The sequence below is a fragment of the Columba livia genome, chromosome 8 (genome assembly GCF_036013475.1).
Source record: "Columba livia isolate bColLiv1 breed racing homer chromosome 8, bColLiv1.pat.W.v2, whole genome shotgun sequence".
Taxonomy (NCBI): domain Eukaryota; kingdom Metazoa; phylum Chordata; class Aves; order Columbiformes; family Columbidae; genus Columba; species Columba livia.
In genome coordinates this window covers 20,978,132-20,996,110 of record NC_088609.1, presented here as the reverse complement: position 1 = coordinate 20,996,110, position 17,979 = coordinate 20,978,132, and the positions used below count along the sequence as shown (strand labels likewise).

Below are 17,979 nucleotides of genomic sequence, written 5' to 3'. Positions count from 1 at the left end.
TCTGCTAAGGTTACTTCACATGATTCTAGCAACTTGAAGTGTATTTTCATACTACGTAATAATTATTTGCTACCAAGGACAAATAAATGCTTACTGCACATAGGAATCAAGCCCAAAGGGTTAAATTAAGCCCTAGCTGAATTATGATCAATACAGTCACTGACTTCAGTCAACCTAAAATTTCATTTTCTCTCCATTTTTTATGCTTAAGATCTTCATTCTGTATGCTGAACTTTTCATGCTTATACAAACTTCGCTATAATAGAGATCAGTGGTGTGAACGCTATGTTGTCTGGCAGGAATCCCTTCATTCTAGTACTGGTCCTGATGTTCCCACTGTGACTTTTCATAAGTTAATGAAGTTTAATTTAGTAGGAGCTGTGGGTACTAAATGTTGAAAATCCAACCATTTTTGATAGGGAGCTCAATTATGGTATAAATCACCTAATTTCAGATAGCTAGCCCCCCTGCACCACTAAGAAATTTCAGGCAATAGGCTTGCAGTTGCGTTATCATGATTAATCTGTTCATACAAGACATTTTTCTAAGCATTACTATCCTACAGAACCACTTGCACATAAACCTTATCTCAGGTCTTCCATGGAACATTTGAAACCACAACAAGAACAAAAATGTTGTGAGCAGGCAGGTAGCTGCCTTCTCTCCATAATAAAAATAAAACATTTCCATTAATATTTATTCAAATCATAATATCTAAACACTTTTAGAGTTTTTATTTGCATAACAATAATGTCTCATACTCATTAACAGATTTTATCTGCAGATTACCTCTGGGATTTGCTATTTTCTGAAGCCAAAAAGCAAAGGAACTGGATTTGGCCAAGGTCAGACAAAAACTCAGGCTGAACTGCGAATGAAAATCCTGAAATGACACCGCTGCTGCCTCTCAACAGTCTCTCTCTCACTATTTTGTGCTGCAAGACAGAAATTTTTTCTAATATTATTATTGCCTTGCTTTCTTGTGTCATAGATGTACAAGGAGCATGGGATAACTCAACAAAACATGCAGCACACATGGGGGAACAGGACTTTTCAGAAGCTGTAATTCAGGAACTGAGCACAGCCTGCTGTGGCTCCTCCTGGCACAGCTCTGTGCCACCTGCAGGCCTTGAGGAAGGCAGCATTCATTGCCCAAGCTCTTGTAGCCTGGAGGCAAAATCAAGGGAATTAAGCTTTTTAAGCTCCTCTTCTTTCTTGTAGCTGTTGCCCAAGCAATTTTCTGCATATGATGAAGAGGAAGCCAGTGGCTCCCTTGGGAGCAGCTCTCTCCTGTATGTCAGCCCTAGGCCAGCTCACAAACCTCATGGTCATCCCACGTGAAAAAGGGAGCACATTGTTCTGATGTGCTAGTCTGGTACAAATACCACTGCTGGGAGCCTCGGATATAACAAGGGATTTCACAGATGTTCTTTTTAAGTATCTTTGCTAGAAAGTCAGTATTTCATGCCACTGGTACTTGGACCACTTCTCTTCCATTTAATTAGAAATGCTGAAATGTGGGGAGTGATAGATGAAACAGGCCTGATTCTGACCCCAATGAAGCCCAGGGAATGACTCCTTCAGAAAAAACGGATTTTGCATTAGTAGTTAAGTGCTACGTGGCTGTACAGATTGCTGACACAATCACTGTAACCTCAGAAAACAGCTTGTTCTTAGGAGACACCCTGAAGACTTCCCATGTTTAAAAAAAAAAAAAAAAAGAAAAGAAAGGGAAAGAGATTTTTCTCTTAAGTCTCTTTAAGCTTCTTAACTGTATTAAAAGGCATGAAAAGAGTTAGGAAAATGAAGCTCAGAGGAGAAAGAAGAGCCAGTCAAAAGATTTTTGAAAGAATTAAGTATTAGTAGGGGATGATGTAAGGGAGTACAATAGAGTCACAAGGTTGAAGATTTACCTGTTCTCTGCCATTAAGCGCAATGATTTTTTTCCTGCTGTCAGCCATTGTGAAGAGATGCTTTGAGGGAAGAAAAAGTATTTTTGTAATCTTAACCATCACTCTTACTGTTATTATTAAATGCTTGCACAAGAGAAATCCAGTGGGTTCTCTGAAAAGCAAAGCCTATATTAAAGAGGGATTTCACCTTACAAATGTACAGTCTGTAAACACAAGAGAAAAGAGATAATACAAACCAACACTGAAAAAAAAAAAACCACACAGTAATTATTGCTCTCCTGGATTTAAATCACAAGCAACTTTTAGAGGTTTTGTACAAATGAGATGTACTCAGTGCTCATCTGTCTCAGGAATACATGCTTAAAAGCAGCCATGCTGTGACTATGCAAAGCATAGCAAAACCTACTCTGATGAGACTAAAAGTTGTCCAAGATGGGCAACAAATGATTATTGGAGAGGGGGCCAGAGAAGAACACCAAAATGATTAGAGGGCTGGACCACTCCTCCTAAGAGGAAAGGCTGAGGGATTTGGGGTTGTTCAGCCTGGAGAAGAGAGGGCTCCGGGGAGACCTTATTGCAGCCCTTTAATACTTAAAAGTGGCCTACAAAAAGGTTGGAGAAAGACTTTTCAGCAGTGCCTGTTATGACAGTAAAGGGGTAATGGTTTTAAACTAAAGGAGGGGAGATTCAGGCTAGACATGAGGAAGAAATTTTTTACAATGAGTGTGGTAAAACATTGGCCCAGGATGCCCAGAGAGGTGGTAGATGCCCCATCCCCGGAAACATTCAAGGCCAGGCTGGACAGGGCTCAGAGCAACCTGATCTGGGTGAAGATGTCCCTGCTCATTGCAGGGGGACTGAACTAGACGACCTTTGAAGGTCCCTTCCAACCCAAACTATTCTATGATTTTATGATTCAGTGACAAAAGAGGTGTCCAAACACCGGAGCAAAAGCCAGAAAGTCTACTTATGCTGTTCTAGGTATGTTTGAACATTGCCACTGAACCTTAAGACATGTGCATTGCTTTTTATTTTACAGCATGCTTTATGAACAATAATTTAAAATATTAAACTGCAGCTACATACAATTTGAAAATAAATAAACAGGGTTTAGACAGGTATCCATTATTCTACAACAGATTCTAACCTCACTTGGCACTATGCATTGTACCATATGCAACTCTGCATTTTGTAAATCCTTGTATGGCATTATGGGCTAGAGATTTAAGATGCATTGGGTGACATACAGCCTACAGTTTCAAAACGTATTGCATACTGGGAATATTTGCTCCCACCATTGTGCTCATATTCACTGTCCCTTTGGACAAACTGATCTGGCTCTTTGTGAGATGCTGTGTCTCAGTGACATTATATGGATTAAAAATAAGTCTTCCCACTACCTCATGCTTTTCCTCACATTCATCTTCATTCTCTTACTACTGACCTTCTTCCCACTATCTAACACACTGTTGACAATACTTACAGACAGGAAATGGGCCAAGTCTGTCAGGTCTACTAGCCAACCCTTCTCCGAATATTCAGGTAGTTCAATGTTACCTGTGAGGAAGGATAAATGGAATAAATACAGGAAATATGTTCCTCTGAGTCTTCAACAGACATAATTAGCAAAAGAAGGTGCTTCTCATCAAACACATAAAATGCTGGAGTCATGCCAAGGGAAGAGGAGGGGAATAAAGGCTAAACAGGTTGAGGTTTGGCTGGCATGAATGGTATGGGGCAAATGGAGACAGATTCGCCTTGAACAAAAAAAAAAAAAAAAGGAAAAAAAAAAAGAAAAAAAAAAGAAAAAATATAATGGAGCTACAGTAAACACTTTATTGTGAAATCTTGACACTTAACATCATTAGCAGGTAAACATAATGCTTAAATATCATTGACATTTGAAATGGCTATACCAATGTTTGCACTATAAAGTACTCAAAAATAACTGTAGGCAATAGCTGTTTCAAAGAGTTTGAAAGGAAATCTCCACATGGTTATTGTTAATATTTTATTGGGAACAACTGGAAAGCCAGTTATTGTATATATTTTGGATCAATCATTGTTCTCTCCAGCACTGCTGAGAAACTATCAGGTCCATTGCTGAAAATGATCCTTACAATGCAACCTCAGTCAAAAGATACAATAACATTGATTTCAAATCCAGTTCAATAAACTCCTGACATAGCCACTACTTTCGTTTCCTGAATAATTTTTTGACCATGATCTCTTTTTGTCTCTGCATCTAACAGTAGTTTTGTTATTAAAAAGAACACATTTTAAAGCTTCTTTCCTCCTTATTTTCATTTAGTCTTATATTTTGTATTATTTCACTGACCTTAATAGCATAATTTTCCCTTTAGTTTATTTAATGCTGCATTTCTTTAACCTTAGCTAGAGAGGAAGAAATGCTTTTACAGTCCAGACAAGAAGTCTGAATAAATTGGTACAGTGAATGTGAAGTCCATAGGGTAATCTGTAAGTGTAGATTATGCTATTATAAAATACAGTGGTGAAGTACTTACACGTAAAAGGTGTACTAAATTTAACAGTACACCACAGTTGCAAAACTATATTTTAAAGTGCTTGGATGTTTTCTGCTACCAAATAAATTTTTATTTGTGAAATAGAAATGTGGCTTTAGAAGCCTTTAAATACAGACTTTCCTTGCCTTAGAAGTTTATGAAACTTATCTTAATATGAATTGCAGGTAACAACAATGACACACAGTAACTTACCATGATTAGGTGGAGTTAGTTATATGCCAGAGGAGTGTTTCCTTGTATTACACGAGTCCTCTTTGTGGAAAGATAAAAATAACAATATAATGTATAGCACAGCAGGAAAATAGAACAGCACACCACTCTGTTTTTCCAGCACTGCAAAGTAAATGTACCCACATTTCATATTTCAGGGTGATATGTACTAAACATTTGTGGGAAGTGGTATATGTAGCAAATGTTATTTAAACTAAAAAAAAATAATTCAAATGCAATTCACAGGAACAACTTATTTTTACTTGTTTTGCTCTTCTAACACTGCTAAAAACGGTCTGTACCCTCAATAACATTTCTCATCCAGAAACCTTAATAGGTATGTTGTAAAGATGAATGGGTGAGGTGTTTAGATTTAATGAACTGTATCATATTGCTTCCATTTAGCTAAAGATATATAATCCCACACAGTTTGGTTTATATTGACACTTATTCAAGAACTACATCTTTGAATGGCAATCATGCTACCGTGACAGGTTAGAAGATGAAAATAAATAAGACTATATACTCAACTTTCTGTTTTTTAGATCAAGTCTAGAGAGTATTTGATAGTTTTACTTACTATATTTTACCAGTAATACTAGGGTTATACATCACCAGATTACAGTCACATTGCATTTTATCACTTCAACTTTATTTCTGCTTTGGAAACATTTGTAGTTTATTACATTTTTGCAAGCATAAACATATTCTGTTTCTGAGTGTGCACGAGTATATATATTCTGAATAAATACAACTGATTTCAATCACTTCTATGCATTCCTATAAACTGTGTCCTTTTATGTCTATAGAATGATATTCACCTCAAAGTAACAGGTACCACAAAGAGATAAAGTAATTTTAAATAAAATAATTGCAAAAAGTGTCAGACAGTATCAGGTGTAGCCTTTTGAAAAAGAATGAATTATTATGTTTCCTGAATTCAGTGCTGTCCTCTGTTTCCTGGTTAATCATAACTTTTGGGGTTAAATCGTTTTGTCTGAAGTCAACTGGGGAGAAGTTATGGGTAGTTTGAGTTCCTTACTTTTTCAGCTAGGATGCGTCAACAAAACTGGACTGGATATGACACATTTAGATAGTACATTTTCATCAAATATAAAAAAAAATGCTGGAAAGCGGAGAGTGATTTTAATTTTCTGACTTTTGTACCTTTTGCTTTATCTTTATCATCTGTAAAATAATCTCTAATCTCCAATTTACTAATCTCAATTAGATATTATGAGGGCAGATATACTTGTCAGGTTTCATCATAAATATGTGTTATCTTTTATAACTCATGGACCATTCTCCAGAGTCTATGGACAAATATCTAAATTTATCATATACTAAGTTCCAGATGCTGAACAGAGGAACACTAACATACATCCAGGCAGTGTAGTTATAAAACTGTTCGCAGTACTTATCACACAGAATTCATAAGTAAATAAGGAAACCCAATGCTGCACAATATTCTGGAGCCACAAAGCATGTTGGTTTTGGTGGGGTTTTTTAATAGCATTCTTTGAAGAAAAACTCATCAAGTCCTACTAAACACCAGCCTCCAGCTTAGAAACTCCTTTAACCAGAGACTGCTAAAAAAATAGAAAGTCTATCAGGGACAGCGTGACTGAATGCTTGATATGTTCTTACAGTCTTTCCTTAAGCGTTTTTCTACTGGACCAGGTTGCACTTTGTCCTCATACCATATACTTGTTTTTGACATGCTCTCAGTAAGATAAAAACTTGCTTTCCGAAGTACAAGCTTAAATTTTAATGCATTAAGAGAAACCATATTGTCTAATACTAAAGATTACAGTGGATCTGCAGATTAAAGAATCTCAGCTGAAGGAGTCTAAGTCTGCAAAAGACAGTTGTTGTAGGTATCAGAGTAAGTGCCTGACACCAGCCCTAAATAAATTGCTGGAATGAATTCCATTCTTGTTCTTCAATAAGCTTTATATGTTAACTCCATACTATAACTAGCCAATCAGACCCTAATTCAGAAAAAAAGACAGCCATATTTAGCGATGCATCTTATCATGAGGTGCTGAGTGACAGGGATTCACAGTCATATTTTCAGACTACATTCTGGAACACTGATTTTGTAGAAGGACCTGTGTGAACACTGATTAGATTATGCAGCACAGACCATGTCAGTCCCCAGTATCTACACACAGGATCAAAAAGCAAGCAAGAAGCTGCAGTTTTTCAAGCTTTGATGTACTACATTCATCAGTACTGAAGGGTGCTGGCTCTGAGCCTTCATGCTGCTCATATAGAAACTACATGTGTGAGAGACCCAGTCAGAAGCCTTGAGTGCTTGAAAGGTGTGCAGGGTTTCTATATTCCACTGCAGGGTGCAGTTTGCATACACAGAGGCAGGTCCTACCTGAGAAGTTAGAAGACAGTGGTAATGACATAGTCCTCATTTGCAAATGTATAGGAAGTAAAGTGAAAGTCAGGGGACAGTGTGACTCTTGGCCATGTAACATTTTGGAACACAGCTCCAGGCACAGAGTTCAGCCAGCCCAGTTTTTTGCAATTCTGAAAAACACAGGTGCCTACAGAAGAAAGAAGCAGAATTTTCATATCAAACAGTAAATGTCAGTATAAACTTTCTTAACACTGGTCCATAACTGCTCACTCACCTCTAGAGAGAAAAATCGCTTCAGAAAGCAATCATATAGTTTGTTTTCTTCCTGCTCAGCAAAACCAAAACTCACTTGACCCCAACACTGCTGGAGATTATGTGACCTGTTGGTGTTCTAATTACTCATTCACACAAACTGCTGAGAAGTCCAAACAGTTTGGAAATGGAAACAAAAGGGTCACAGAACATTCCCAATGTAAATTTCAACAGAAGACAATCTGAGCAGCATATACCAATTCATGAAACAAATGAAAGCCTTTGCACCAAAATTTGCTCTATCAGTGACTGGGTCCACCCTGCCGGCAAAGGAGACTTAGGGAAGGCAGCAGATGAAACAATGAATAGGTAATATGTATGTAGTAGACTGCATGATTCATCAGTCAGCACTCAAGGAGTCTCATTATGGGGCCTTGCTGCCAGACTGCTAATTAAAAAGATACTGCCTTCTTTAACCCTATGCATAGATGGTGGGATGGAATCAATGCCTGGGTGCTGAGTAATGGTTTTCCTCAAGTATCTTCTTCTACTCAAGCAACAAATGCAAGTTCTGACTCTAAATTAGGAAATCAGTCTCAATGAGGTAAAATATTATGCATTGTGCGATGCAACATTCCCATAGAAGATTCACTCTGTCATGCTTGCTGCTTGGCAATATTTTTTTTTCTCTTCTACAACTGCACAAATGTGTAAAGCTCCTGTTACTGCTCTCCACTGATTTTTCCCTTTCTTTCTATTTTCTCATCTCCCACTTCTTTCTTGAAGGATTGTCTCCCTCTTCATCATTTCAGAGACAGAAAATTGAAGCAAAATTGGTGAAGAAATGTCATAGGCTACAGATGTGATGTACAAAACATTAGTTACTTTTTGAGTATCATGAAACTCATACAGTGTAGTAAAGATGAACTATGTTAGGAAAGAAAACACCTGGGCCCATAAAAGGGATAGAAACACAAGTGAAATGAACATAAAGCAACAATGAAAGAGTAGATTACCAATAATACTAATATTTTCCCTGCTTATTGGCTCTTTACCACAAAACACCAGGGGCTTTTTATAATACAAGTGGGAGGTTTGTGGAATTTTAACTCAAAAACTATAGCAAATTTCATTGTGTGTAGACTTCTCCTCCACCCTTTTCTGCATTCACATGGTAGCCTTGCAAGAAGGAATTACCCATTTGTCTCCCACTCATTCATGCTTCCGTTCAACAATTCATACAAGCGCTATACACCTATACAAAGTTGTAGACAGCTGGCAAGTCCCCTTTTGCATGAATGGGACTTACAGGTTTAGAAGATCTATGTGTCCTCCTAGACAGGAATGACACTATAGAGAAGGAAAAATACCTTAATTCCCATAAACAGTCTTCAAAATGGAGCGGGCAAATGACACATAAACCGGGAATGCTGTAGCCTCTTGGCTTTTGTTAGCTCTTTACATCCTTTTGCTTAAATGATGTTTGGTTACTCTAATCACAAATCTTGCTGTGTTTAGTGATGAACTGCATCATGTTAGACACCACACTCTAGGCCTCCATTGAATAACAGTTGTTTTGTCCAGGGAACACAATCCTCCTGCAACGCGGCACCGGGAGGCTTCTGTTATGGCAGAATAAATTCTATTTGGTTTTATGCTAAAAAATACTATGCTGCATGTTCAACACTGTTTACGCTATTTTTAAACATATTTCATAAAATATTATGATTTGATACTTTTGCAGTTGGACTTGGGGGTTTGATTAAAGGCCCAGTGAGTGACGGTAAGCCAGTGAAGTAAAACAAAGGGAGAAGCGTATGCGGCCACGAGCTGGGACTGTGACTCTGTTTTGTAGTAACTAACCCTGAAGCACTGGTTTAATATTAGGTTAGAACTTCTATCCATTTGCAGCAAAATCAATCTAGAAAACAGCTGACAAGCACCAAAGAGAAAAAAGGTAAAATAAGGAAAATCTATATATCAATTTCTGAGCTTATGCACATACAGCCATTAGCACCCCATGCACAGACATCCTTAATATTACTTACACATGTTATAGATGGAGAGAAGAATTAAATTTGATCACATCAGAAGATTTTAGAAGTGTAAATATATATTTTTATCGAAAAGTTTGGTATAAAATGAAATATTTATTTGTCTTTATTACCTCTATGTTTTCTGAATAAATATTATGCCAAGGAACATATCAATATTGCAAGTTCTGGTCTAGACCGGTCTATCGCTACAAGTGCTGGCTAATTTTATTTTAATGCTACTGTGTCATCAGAGTATGGTTCAATTACAGTTATAAACATAAATATAGCTGTTGCCTGGCAGTTAGAATATTCTCGCCTTATGTTGACTGATGTTTTGTTCTGTCAAATACTACTCTATGTCCTTTCAGCTTCCCCCATGAATTGTTATAGTCAACATCACCACTGGCTCTTTCTGCTGCTTTGACTTCTAATGTTAACTTTAACTTTTTCTTGCTTTTTGCTCATCTGCACAGACTGAATAGAAGTCATGAGTCTTCTTCCTGCAAAGCCCTCTAGAATTAGCCTTTCCACCCTTCCCAGACTATTAACTAACACATCCACCCCTCTTCCCTTCAAATTAGAATCATTGTGATCTCCTTGTCTGTGCTCAAGACATTGAAACCTAGTCCTTTAAAATCTGCTCCAGACACTGTTCTAATGATCATCATCTTGCTTACTTTTGAACGACATAACGGAGTTTACACCCTCCTCAGTCTTTGTTTTCTACTGTATCAAGTGTTTCTGGCCCTTGTTACAAGGTCTCTCAAAGATGATCTCCTTGTGTTGTTCTAGAGCAACTCTCAATGCAGTGATAGTAAAGATGTGTGATCTGTCATTTTCCACTTCCCTGAGAAATATCTTCAAAATTCTTTCACACCTAGTAGTTCATAGCTTTACAAAAGAGAAGTCTTTATCCATTTTATCCTCTTTCATGTCCCTCTCACCTCTTCCATAATGCAAACAGGAATCTGATTCACCAGGGAGAGAAGTATGACTGCTGCTGCTGGATGGCCAAGAACTGAACACATCCGGTTTCTACCTGTCCCAGCCATCTTCTCTGTCTCAGCACTGTTTATGCCAGCTTTTAGCTCGCCAATCTGTGCAGGGACTGTGATTTATAATATATTTATATGCCTCATAACATTGCCTAGTATGTGCCCTGGTTGGCTTCCAGTTGCAGCATAATTATGTGTATTGTTTACAGGGTTTTGGTTGATGTTTTCATAGCCTATAGTTCATAGTACAAGAACAAGCACTTTTTACATTTCAGGAGTACTTTTTTTTGCTATCATTTAGTTAGCAATGATTATCAACATAAAAAATTACAGAAAACTTTAATTTTTACTATTTCCTAGAATTGTTTCCATCTAGAAACACAAAGAATACCAAGTCCACTTTTAGATGTGATGCAATAAATCCAGAATTGCTTTTTGTTTTCATTTTGCTACCCACTGATGTATCAACACTGTGAAGAGCTAAGTTCCAGAGTCTATAGCCATAAAATGCAGAGGATAGGGAAAATAAAAACAGGCAGAACAGAACAAACACATAATGAAGAGGAAGTTAGAAGACAATTACCTCTTGATCTGCCATACTGAGAAGTCCCTGGTATAGGAGGAAGGAGTTTGTTTCCATGGAATCCTATAGAAAGAAAGATGCTTGTCTACTTCCTAAATACAAAATGCTAAGTATAATGTTAGGAATCTAATTCAAAATCCAAGACTAATTTAGATTTCGTGAAATAACCATTTGATCACAGCAGTGACCTTTTTATATATTTGTCTAAATAATAGTTATAATAAAGTTCACAATAATTTTATAACACTTCTTGTCAGGAGGGGATTTTATGCTCAATCCTGATGAATGGCACTTGAATGCCAAAGCAAAGGGCATCCCTCCAAAAAGCTATATAGATGAATTGATAAAGAAAAGCTGAATTAGGAAAACAAAAATGTCTTAAAGATTGAGAGGCTGTTTTAAAGGAGGAAAACTGGAAACAATTAAAGAAGACTGAAAATTACAGAAAGGAATAGCCTGGAGGAAAACATAGCTACTATAAAAGATTGACTACAAGACATAAAATAGGGAGAAAAAAAAAAACGAAACAAACCAAACCAACCAACCAAACAAACAAAAACAAAAAAAACAAACCAAACTTATAGACACAGTTAGCTGTTATAGCACCCTTGTTTTATGGAATGCTTAGCTTTATTCCAAATTTTGCCATCTCTCATTTTTATGGTGGATTTGGCTACTTTCAATAAAGCATGAGAGTTTTCCTTTACCAGATGCAGCTGTGGCATGGGTACTTCTGCCCCTGAGAAGAGAAACTGCTGATGCTGAGCTTTGTGAGCACTGATCCTCTCTAGGTACCAGGGTCTCACTGCCCACAGAGGGGACAGCTGGGAGGCTTCATCTCATTAACCATCAGATCTCAGACAGAAAGTTGTAATTGTCGAAACTGCTGTGCTGTCTTTGATTTCAGGAATTTCCTTATTTGTTTCTTCTACATTTCCCCTCAACAGTGAGAGTGAACAGATGCTCCCGGAGTTACCTCAGCAAAACGGGAAGGTGCAAATGTACTGATTCTTAAACATGGTAAACTTTTTTTATACCCTCCTAGGGCACACGCCAACTCTTGCCAGGGTGCACAGGGAGCTTTCACCCATCAACATTTTCCAGGATCTTCTGTCAGTCTCACATGGTATAAAGGGCTATATGGATATACTCAGGTTCCTTGCCTTCCCTTTAGAGGCAGAGAGTAACTTCAGAAATCTCTAGAACATATCCTAATAATTTATATTGCCAGCTACATTGCTTTGGAGGAAATAACATCTGTCAGAACCAAGAGGGTTAAACTTTTACCTATGAATGAATTTAAACCTGACTTCAGTATTTTTAAATGTATATGCCTCTAAGGTAGAAGACGTAAAATCTTAAAATAATTATTAAGCCTTGCAGCCAAAAGAAAAAAAAATATTAGAATCCAGCTTCTGCTTTGGAACTTTAACCTATCAGAATTACATCAGGCTCAGGTTTCCACACTGACCAGGGACACACTATAGCATGCTGAATAGGATTCTTTATCTAACAGTGACACCTGAGAGTGTTAAATTACAAAATAATTTTCAAGTCCAACTACTGGGAAAATGGCCTTCACTTGGGTTAGTCACATTCCACAAGCAGAAGCAATTTTACCATTTTATACTTCCAGTTCCATATTCTTCTAGCATTTAAAACCAAAACTGTTTCTTAGGGTGTTTGTCCTATGCTGTTGCTGGAAGACACATACTTTACATGTCAAAGTCTATCAGGAATGAAAATGTTCCTGTTGGAAGGTGGAAAGGTGAATCAACTCCTCCACTAGAAGAAAGCATGACATGAGGAAAACCTTCATGTTTAGAGAAAATTAAATCTGGGTCTATTGATAAAATAAATGTTCAGTTCTAATATTTGATTTTCAGTCAAGGCTAAACCCACAGAAGTAGCTTTTGCCAGATCTCCAAGTTTTCAGTGGATGCCAAGTAAGAGATTTATTCTTCTGAATGGAGATCATTCCCCATGTTATGACCTATAAGAAAACAATTCTGCATTCAGCCAACAATGCCTTCAGCCTGCTTTTCAGTTATGCCACTGTGTGTGTGCATATATATGTATTTAGAGAGAGAGAGGATGCAAAAGGTCAAGGACAGTCTGGTGAGTGCTGTAACAACTTTATCTGGCCCAACCAGATCTACAAGAGCTTGCTTGCTAGAGGCCTTAGGCACCCAAGTGACCTTTCCATTCTAAAAGTAATTGTATTCCAGAAATCTGGCCCTTCTGCCACATTCTTTCCATTTTGCACCCTTGGTCTGCACTTTGGATACTTTCTAATACATGAGTCTAACAGTTGCACAATGCACCTTAACATGGAAACAAATTATGACCACTTCTTAGCCTATTATTTGAATTTGTCCTTTGTGTTTTCTTGAAAGTAGGGAAGAAAATCCTCCTTTTACGACCAGGATTAACCTGTCTGTCACAATGCTTAAACACAGTACTGCAGCTTTTGCAGTCAAAAACAATCGCACATTGTAACAGAGAAAATGAGGGAAGAAATCTAGCTGCATCCTGCAATGCCTAGGTAGTCCCTTCATGGAAAACTAGCCACTGATACACTTCAGTTGGGATAAATACTATGTTTTGCAATCATATGGACAACCATGAGGATTTGCAGCCTTCAGATGTCAAATGTAATAGCAGCAGAGAAGTCATTTATGTATAAAATTTACAAGCATGCTGTAAGCTATTCATCTTCCTGCTTCCCTCTCTAACCTTACAGAGGTTTAAAAGGCTGATAAACATTTTACATCCCTTCATCATTCATGAGGCAGCAGCATAGTAAACATCAGTATTCTCAGCTCTAGGACTCGTACGATATTGCAGACTGCAGCACCATTCATTGGGTTCACAGCAAGTTCAAGCTTTCAACCTTTAAGAGTTCTGGCCCATCATATTGTAGAAGGCTGGTTATTTGACACGTCTTCTACTGAAGTAACAGAAACACACATTTAAGTGTCTGCCTTAAAACAAAGAGACAAAAAGTAATTTTCTGGCTGAATATAAAATCTAGATGTGACCCTGACCTCAAAAACCGCTCCCAACCTGATTAAACATCCATTAATTCAGTGTTTGCCAAAATATTTTACTTATGGCAGGTATGAGAGTACACACCCGGCCTATTACCAAAGTTTATACATTATACAAGCAGCACATGACAATGATTAGAAATATCCACAAGGTGCAACAGGTAGTGATCCTACTAGCCTTCTGTTATTTTGAGGAAAGAGGAGGAAGAAAGGAAATTTTAGCTAGCTGTAGCATGAGAAATTACCTCATCCATTGCCACTAACACAGGCTAATCAAGCTGAATTAATTTCTTTGCCACCATGATCTTTTTTCTAGTCCAGAGATCAAGGTCATGTTACATCTGCAGAACATTAACCAGATGTGTGTTACTCTTCATGAGACATCCTAATTTTTATTCTTGAGGTAGTAGCCACTAGTCGCCTGTTAACAATTATATATTATGAGGTCTTTTGTAAATTTCTTTTATTCACAGCTCCCACTAACTGCCTTTGCACAATGTAGTAATACATATGGCTTAGAAAACTGACCTCTAAAGAATATTAAATAGCCGTGTGGTAGCTAAAAAGCAATTATCTTTGTGACTATTTAGATATACCTAAATAATTTTTAGCATTTATAGTACTGCTAATGATCCCTCTTGGTGCTTTCATATACCAAGTCAGGGCTAATCTATGCCCACTGCTTTGTGTTACAAATGCAAATGTGTTTGTGTGGATATAAATACTGGACAAAATGAAATTAATGCCTTTCTATTTTCAAGCTTATATGTGCAAAGCTACTTGGAGCTGTCATTTTCTTTTCTATGATCTAATTACAAAGCCTTGAGGGATACAGAGAGGGAACGAAGTATTTGAGAAAACGGGATATACATGCTCCAAGCTTAGTCAGGAGTTCACTGGGTTTCAGGAGCAAAGCCTACCAAGGCTAAAACACTCAGGCTAGCAGTCACCAGAGAGTGTAGAAACAACAATAAATATCTAACTACAAATGAAAAGAGCATCTCAGGAGAGCAGTGTAACTGTCATGTAACCAAACCTGTGAAGGAAACAAAGTTATTTTATGCATCCTTAACAGAATAACTAAGAAAGTGCAGCTGATGTGCCACCGCTGTGCTCCTCTTCCTGCCCTCATACCCAACACAACAGAATTCTGCTGCCACACTGACAGAAGTGAGAAAATGAGTCCCTCTTCTAAAGGATCCACCTGTTCTTAATGTTAACATGCAATTTCTGAGATATTTTACTTGAAGTTAGTGATTCTCCTGTTCTTTATAGATTTTTAAGCATGCCTGGAGACAAATTCCACCTGAAGTAACAAAGATAATCTCAGGTGGTTTGAAGGAGAGTGGGGGAAAAGGAATAATGACATTTTATAGGATCACCTAGAGTGGCACTTTAAAAAATAGCATCATGGAAACGGATATGAGCATTCAGTTTACATAATTTTACCCAGGGTAAAAATGGTGAAATCTTGTCCATTATGCCATAAATATGTCGTCTGATTCCTCCCAGCATATTGATTGAGGCCTAAAACTTCCCTAAATATAGATAAAATTAGGATAAATTTGTTCAGTGTTTTGCATTCCAGTACACAATAGTCATTTTCACCTAACTTGCTACACAAATGTTTAAACTACCTATACAGTATATAGAGCTATGTATGATTTTAATTTTTTCCAGACTTCAGAAACTACCATTGAAACTTTGCAGGTCCTAAGCAAGTTGCTTCTACAATAATAGAACTTTAAAACCCTGTGGAAGGATATGTTCAAAACTGCCTGTTCAAATAAATTTATGATTTTATTATAGCTGCATATTGACTATTTCTAAAATAACCTGAAGGCAGAACCAGTTTATTTATTCAAACTGCAAATGAAATTGGGCAAGAAAAGTAATTAGCAAGCAACAAAAAATAATGAAAAAGCATCGTAAAAGCAGTTGTGAATTTATGTGGGTTGTCAGACAGTTAGAAAAATAACAGCTTAAACTTAAAAAGATCAACTTTTTACATACAACACACAGTATATACAGATTAACCATGAAGCTGGTTTTGAGAAAGCCCAGAAACCACAGTGCACTCTGCACGTCACCCAGCCTCTTCTCTTGCTTTTCAATGGAAATGTTAACTCAAGAATCAGAGGGGGCTTCTACAGGCATCCATGGGGGATAGACTCAAACAACATAAATGTCATTTTTTCTAAAAGAAACTGATTTTCAGATTCTGTGGAGGGTCCTTTCCCATATTTTTTAATATTAATGGGCTACATTTCTTGTCTGTGAAACTGAAGCCTACTTGAAACTGTGCAGCTCTCCAGGGACTGTGTAAGGGTCTGCCCCATTTTCTTCCCATCTTTACTCTCCTCTTACCTGTACCCCTCTATAGACTAATGCTTAGCTACAATCCTGTGCCAGACTGTCCATAGTCAGATTCCATGTCCAGGAAGTTCAGTTTACTTCCTTTGACTTTCTTAATCATCAGGTCCCACAGTTTCCCAGCCTCTCCATTGTCCTTTCCACTTCCATTTCCTGAGTGTCAGTTCATGCAGTCAGGTTGCTTCCCCCTCATTTAATGCAATATTCTTCTTACTACAGGTCATCTGCCTTAACTGTTGAATCCCTTTCACTCTAGTTTTTAAATCTGACCATTTCAGTCTTGGTTTTAATTCTCTCAGAGCCTGTTAGCTCTTCAGAGGTGTCTGCAGGCCATGGGCTGCAACGCACTGACCCCCTGGGGCTGCCAGTCCTGTCCCAGCTACTGGGACTGGGCACTGGGAATGGTGCCTCCTCCAGCCAGGGAGGCCATGGGCAGGAGGCTGCTGGCCAAGGGAAATCAAACCCCATAAACTCAGGTCAACATGAGCCCGGACAGCTCCTGGGGTCCTGCTCTGCCAGGACAAAAGAAAACCTTAGCAATGAAAAAAACCTTGTATTTTTGAACTATGCTAAGACCTTCTCAAAAGCTACTCTGCTTCATCAGAACTCTCTTGTTTTCCCTGGTCTTATGAAGTTACTAATTTATGGTTTTGCCCATGCTTCCCTCTATCCCCAAGATGCAATCCTATCTTCGTAAATATGTTCCTACTGCTTAATGTAGCTATGAATTTTGCAATGCTCAAGGTAAAAGCAGCAAGGAACAGCTGGATTATCACTTTGGCAGTTCCTTTTTGCACAATTATCTTGTTCTCACTGTGGAAACAGAGTAAATAATGGCTATTACTGTTTTAATGAAAAAGCCCCAGTAAGCATATAATCACAATTAAAAAAATAAAAAAGTGAATTCTTATGCTTATTTTTGGTATCTGTATTAATTTTAACTGAATGTTCTCATCTACCATATTTTACTAGGAAGGCACATCAACTGTTTGTTTTTAAAATCTGAAGCAAAATGCTCCCTAATAACATAAAATCCAAACTACAACCCCCTCATGCATTTATGGATTGTAAAGTCAGATTTTTCAATAAGTGCTAGGATTTCAGTGAAAATAATTGTGGGTCTTTCTGTCTTTGATTTTTAGAAACTATACTCTAGCAATCAGATATAAATCGATGTTCAAAGTCTTGCAAATCTGTAACCATAAAAATATGAAACAAGAGAACTGAAAGATCAAAAAATGTTTGCTTCTGATATTTTGTATTGTATCAGTAGCTGCAGTTCAGTGATGGGTCGTTTGTCTATATGACCCTCTCTCCCATTAAAAAAAACCCAACAAAGTGAGTAATTGACCTAAATATTTCACATCTCAAGATTTTCCATTCAGACAACTTGAGGAATTAAAAAACAAATGAAAACCAAACCCCTCACACAGGGAAAAGATGCTACACTCCAAACAATAAAAGAAACACTTAAAGTATAGAATATAGCAACATTCTTCCTGAAAGAAAAAATGTCTTTTAATCTTTTATAGTCTGATATTTCCTTCTTCCTTGAAAAACAGACAGGGAAAAGCACCCTAAGACTACTGACAACACCAATAAGGTGCATAATGCTAACACAGATGGACTCTACTTAAAAGCAGACAAGAT

The 17,979-nt window shown here is 37.5% G+C and overlaps 1 long non-coding RNA gene across 1 annotated transcript; it reads right to left on the bottom strand.

Annotated features, from left to right (window-relative positions):
* Positions 1-3,396: 3,396 nt before the first annotated feature.
* On the bottom strand, positions 3,397-7,227 carry LOC135580124 (uncharacterized). Its single transcript, XR_010474347.1, has 3 exons — positions 7,056-7,227; positions 4,652-4,711; positions 3,397-3,470 (listed from the first exon to the last, which is right to left on the bottom strand). It is a non-coding gene; the product is annotated as an uncharacterized LOC135580124 (long non-coding RNA).
* Between the last annotated feature and the right edge of the window lie 10,752 nt (positions 7,228-17,979).